Here is a 6000-nt window from a genome sequence, read left to right as displayed (position 1 = left end):
CAAAGCTTCAGAAACCGGTTCCAAGCATGGCAATGGCAAAATAATTCCAATAACATTACTGTATAGGAAAACTGTGGTGTACCTATAGATATTTTAAGGTTGCGTAGGTAGGGCAAAGCAGTCACGGCTGCTTTGTTTTCTTCCCTGCTCCAGTTCCCTTTGCAGCAGCGGGGTTCCTTTATTTCAAGGTGTTTCAGTCAAAGACAAACAAGTGGAATGCTATACACAGGCTGGAAAACTGCCTACATTAGTGCAATGTAAGAAGCAGTACCTCTTGTTTTTTGAGGTGGACTCTTATCATCTTTTTCATCAGCAGCACCTGAAGGATCTTCAGCCTTTTCATCATCGTTCTCCTGGAGCACCCAGCATATACATAAGCTTGATATCAGACAAACATAGTGTATCGATATCGGATGGTTATTAGGGTATGCAATAGCAAGATTTTGCCTTGCATGAGATAAGTATTTGATCTTAGAACGGAACAAATAAACAAGCCATACCTAAAAGGTAACACCTATGTATCAGTGCATAACTAAGCTGCCTACTTATTAAACATAGATATGTGCATTTATAGTATTATCAGGTATCTTAGCAGGAGCATAGAAATATTTACCGTGGCTATTTCGTCAAGCTTCTTTGGAGGATCCTCCGCCAGAGGGAGTTTCTTGTTATTGCCGGTAAATAAAGCACGCCTGGCGCTGCTGGGTGGGCATGGTGATTTGCTAGAAAATAAAACACGAGCATGAGAGAAAGCAAGCATTCGAAAACACTACAACAGTCCTTTTCAAAGAGGCATACCCTGGAGATGCAGATGAAAGGAGACTGTCGGTGTCAAAACCGGCGGATCTCGGGTAGGGGGTCCCGAACTGTGCGGCTAAGGCGGATGGTAACAGGAGGCAGGGGACACGATGTTACCCAGGTTCGGGCCCTCTCGGTGGAGGTAAAACCCTATGTCCTGCTTGATTGATCTTGATGATATGAGTATTACAAGAGTTGATCTACCACGAGATCGTAGAGGCTAAACCCTAGAAGCTAGCCTATGGTATGATTGTCTGTTGTCCTACGGACTACACCCTCCAGTTTATATAGACACAGGAGGGGGCTAGGGTTACACAGAGTCGGTTACAAGGGAGGAGATCTACATATCTGTATTGCCAAGCTTGCCTTCCACGCCAAGGAGAGTCCCATCCGGACACGGGACGAAGTCTTCAATCTTGTATCTTCATAGTCCAACAGTCCGGCCAAAGGGTATAGTCCGGCTGTCCAGAGACCCCCTAATCCAGGACTCCCTCAGAGACTAACACTTAGCTTTGAAGTTGGTGTCTCCGCTTGGGTGTAAAAAAGGATGTGAAAAGAATTGCATTAGTTTTGGGCCATCTAGATTGAATAAATACAGCGACAAATCATAAAGCAAGAAAACTACATATTGCGCCTGTAGGCGATGGAAAGGTTATAGCAAGGCTCCCTGACAAGCTGCCAGGCTGGGCTTGCTGGATGCTTGGGGTACTCGGTGTAAACATCTCAGAAGGCACTGGACTGTCAGTGAGGGAAGCAGAGGATGATGCTCCAGGGACACAGTCAAAGGCAGGCGAGCTTAACTCAGGCTTGTAGATTTCCATAATTTTCACAACCTAGAATGATAACCATGTGCCTGTGGTTGCAAAGCTTCTCTTTGCAATGTACACAAGAAGTTTATACTTCTGCCCAACAATCTGGGTAACCTCTGGTGGAGCAATCCTATCAACCATTGTCACATGAGCTATCTCACGTATGGTTGGAAGTCCTGGGTTTCTAAACTTCAGCAAATTGAGGAGTGGTTTTCCAACAGCTGCTTTTCCAACTTTATCAAACATGGTGAACTCAGCCTCACCCACGTCATCACTTGCAAACACAGAAAGACAGTATCTGCACACGACACGAATATAATGAGGATTCTAGCAAAGGACTAGTAAAACATAGAAGAGGCATGTCTAAATAAATCAGGCAGGAAACCTGAGGAAACAAACAATACTAAACAAAAAGAAACACCAAACAAAGGTCTAGGAAGGCACATACGTGTCCTTTGCTGCTATGGATGAGTAGTTAGGATTGCCGCATCGGTAGTTCGATGCAACCATTGTTGAGGTCTTGTTGCAAGCGGAGCAAGAAAACAACCACCAGCGCTGATCAGGATTGAGCCTCTGGACAATAACGGTACATATGAACCGTTTTTCCTGTCGAAGCAACATAACTTGCTGTTGAGCACATGATCAAGAAAAGTGGGAATAACATATGGAGGAAAAGGCAGCGAGGATACCTCATTTTCATAAGGGTTCAGGTGGAGGAGCTCTGACACGGTCTTTTCAACCGGACCAACATAGATACGGGCAGTAAACGCATTCTCAGTCAAAGCGGCATCGTTATCAATGGGTTTGAAATTAGTTCCCAACCTAATTTAATACGCAATAGAGGAGATAGTTAGCACCTTTATAAAGAAAACAACAATGTCTTCATATTCATGGTTAAAGCAAGAAGCATCCAATTAGGAGGTACATAGAAATCACCTGTTGCGGAAGTCATTTATCACCGACAGATCCTCATCGATGCACCAGCGACAAGCAGAACTACCACTAAGCCCTTGAACACCTGCATAGTCATGAAACAATACAGAGGGTTAAGATGCAAGAATATAGGACGAAAAGCTTGCACAATACAGAATGCATAGCTGTATAAGTTGCAGGAGCTTTATCACAGATGTAGAGCAACCACCTTGATTTATTTTAGGCAGTGTTCCTACGAAAATCGCAATCACAACTTCTTTTTCGTTTCTTGCCCGCACTGCATCTTCCTCAAATTCAGTGCTCGATCACCCCAGAGGACCAGCTTTAGCTCCTTGCCCCTATAGGTTTCATATCATGAACAAATCAGTAAATAAGCAAATGAGCAGGCGGCCTAGAACGGTGCATGCATAATAACAAGTAAATCACACTTACTGTAAGTCAGTGAGGATTATTGTCCTTGTGTTTGATGGTTCTGGCTGATGCATTGATTGGATAGTGACCACATCAGAAACAACAATTATTCTTCCAATGACATCTTCAAAACCATGGGATTCACAATAGCATCAGACCCCAGATATTTGAGAAGTAGTTTTAAATTTACTGAGGCGTGCAGTGACACAACTTACCAAGGAAACGAGGCGGTGGCCCACATGGCCTTGGGATGTCCTGAAATGGGACCAAATTGTAGGTGCAGAATGGGTAATCTACTTCCAAGCCCGGGCGTAAAACAACATTGCTAAACCTGGTGAACCAGATCATGAAGGGACTCTCAACAGGCCTAAAAGTGGTCTTTGCTTTAATCCAGTTGAAGCTGCTCATCATGTAGACCTTTCCTTCCTGCAGCTCGTCCTTCAGGCGTTCTACTAGCTGAGGAGGTATCTGCACATACATATGGTTGCCCTGCCAACAAAAGCAACAAAGAATGGTATCTTAGGCCAAACATGGACAGGCGGCGTTGAGCTAGCTTTGTAAAGACAAACCTGACTATCAAGAACAACCAAGTCCATGTGCTGGATAGGCCCATTGTCAGTTCCTCCATGATAAAACCACAGGCGTGAGACAAGGACAGAGACAACCCATTGCCTACTGCGGTCATGTATCTCAGAGAGCATCTGATGCGCCATCTACAAAGGCAGAGACACTTTTGGTTAGGAAGGTAAAAATACACAGAGAAGCACCACACCAGGATTTGCAATACGATAGCATACCTAAGCGAAGTCAAGTGAAAAGACATAGTAAACGAACCACAAAAATATGTTTAACGCGTAAATAGATGCATAGGAAAGAACAATATATGTTATCTTAGGTAATGGGCAGCAATAGATAAAGTAATATTTACAACCTCAAATCTTAGTGAAAAGGGAGCAGACAATCAAAATATACTACCAAACCAGGAACCATACAATAATAGAGACCAAAAGGCAGCAAGTAGTAGTGAGACCAAAAGCAGCTCGCAAAATAAAGCGTGACGTAAGCACTATTCCAAAGACTGAAAGATCTCAGAGAAAACTATGTTTCTAGTGAGATCCAAGCGTGCCATCTTCATTCTCGATAAGTATTTTCAAGTTTTTTCTTGGAAGTCACACGTGAGACTGCCACGTAAAGCTGGCCATGGGTGAAAACAGGACTTTTCAGGTATAATCCAACAGCCGAGAGAGTCTGTCCCTGGCTCTTATTGATGGTCATGGCATAACAAACCCTGACTAGAAACTGGCGATGATGCAAAGTAAATGGCCATTTAGGATCCTTGGTAGTGAGGCAAATCCTTAGAATGTATACAACATCCCCGATATTAGAACCATTCATGATAATAGCCTCAATGACTTTCTCACCAAGCTTGGAGACAATAAGATGAGTACCATTACAAAGACCAGTTGCTTGACTTAAATTCCTAAGGAGCATAATCGGCACACCTTTTTTCAAAACCAACTTCTGCTGCGGGAAATTGTTAATTTTAATTGTATTCAGGTACTCAATAGGATAAAACACATCCATGTTACGCATTGAGTCAGTTGTATTTCCTATAGAATCATAGCTTAGATACTCCCTCTCAGCAGAAGGCATTAAGGCTAGCACATGGTCATTAACTTCTTGAGATAGATCATTTGTTGTTGTTAAGATAGCCCTTTGGCGCAAGTACTTTGGATTAGAGCAGTTTTTAGCAAAGTTTGTGTATACAACATTAACAATAGCACCTATTCTATTATCCTCAGAATGGATCAACATATCATCAGGAATTGTTACCCAACTTGGCTCACACTCCCCTTGCCGAGTAACACAAGGTGTTGTGCCATCACCAATACTCAAGATCCAACTAGCAAAAGAAGCTATCTCAGCCTGTAAAACATGATCTGTTGTTTGCACAGCCAAACACATGTTTATGTTAAGATGCAGAACTTCTATAAAATGACACAAAGGCGAATTTGTTATAGCAGCATTTATAACCTATGAGCGAGTCCCACCCTCAATGACTGGTAAAATCTGTCTCAAATCACCACCCAAAACCATAACCTTACCACCAAAAGACATGTCAGCTATAGAAGGATCGTCGACAGACAGAATATCACGCAAGCTACGATCCAACGTCTCAAAACATCTACGACGCGTCATTAAAGCCTCATCCCATATTATCAGTGAGGTTGATTCGATCATCTCTGCTAATTTGCTAGATCTTTTTATAATACATGTTCTAGTGTCATCTAGACTGATTGGTATTTTAAACCTAGAATGAGCAGTCCTACCTCCAGGCAAAAGAAGTGTTGCAACCCCAGAAGACGCAACCGTGAGAACAATCATTTCTTTACCTCTAAGATAAGCAATTATAGAACTCCAGAGAAAAGTCTTCCCAGTCCCACCATATCCAGAAACAAAGAAAAAGCCAGGTTTTCCAGACACAACTCCGTCGATAATATTCTTATAAGCTAGGAGTTGATCTGGATTTAATTGGTTGTACATGGTTTCTGCCTTTAGTAGTTCACTTTTAGGATCAGCACATAGTTCATCAGTTATCATGTCATTGTCATCAAATTTATCATCATATACAGTCTTTAATGGAAGCCTGTAATATAGAATATTAGAACCATTTTTACTAAATAGAATGGTCAGTTTATCAAGCAACATGTCTCTCAGCTCATCAGGAGGCACAACATGACTATCATCACGAAAAGAGCGCTTGATATTGTACTTAATATCCTCAGCCATGTGTGACCAATATTTTTCAAAAAAAGTATTTTCATCGTTAACTCCACAATGGACAAGGATTGTAACAAAAAGCCTGCGTAGTTGATCCCCCATACCCCAGGTCAAAGCCTCATCAAACGCACTATACCATTCAAGATCATCTCCAAGCAAGCCCCTAGGAGCACATGCCTCCTTAAAGGTTTCATACACAATCCCATTATAAGTTCTGACATCCGTATAAGACATGGCACCTTTGACAACCATCAGGAGCATTCTAAGA

This window comes from Triticum urartu, chromosome 2 (assembly GCF_003073215.2).
Source record: "Triticum urartu cultivar G1812 chromosome 2, Tu2.1, whole genome shotgun sequence".
NCBI classification, from domain to species: domain Eukaryota; kingdom Viridiplantae; phylum Streptophyta; class Magnoliopsida; order Poales; family Poaceae; genus Triticum; species Triticum urartu.
This window is presented reverse-complemented; position numbering follows the sequence as displayed.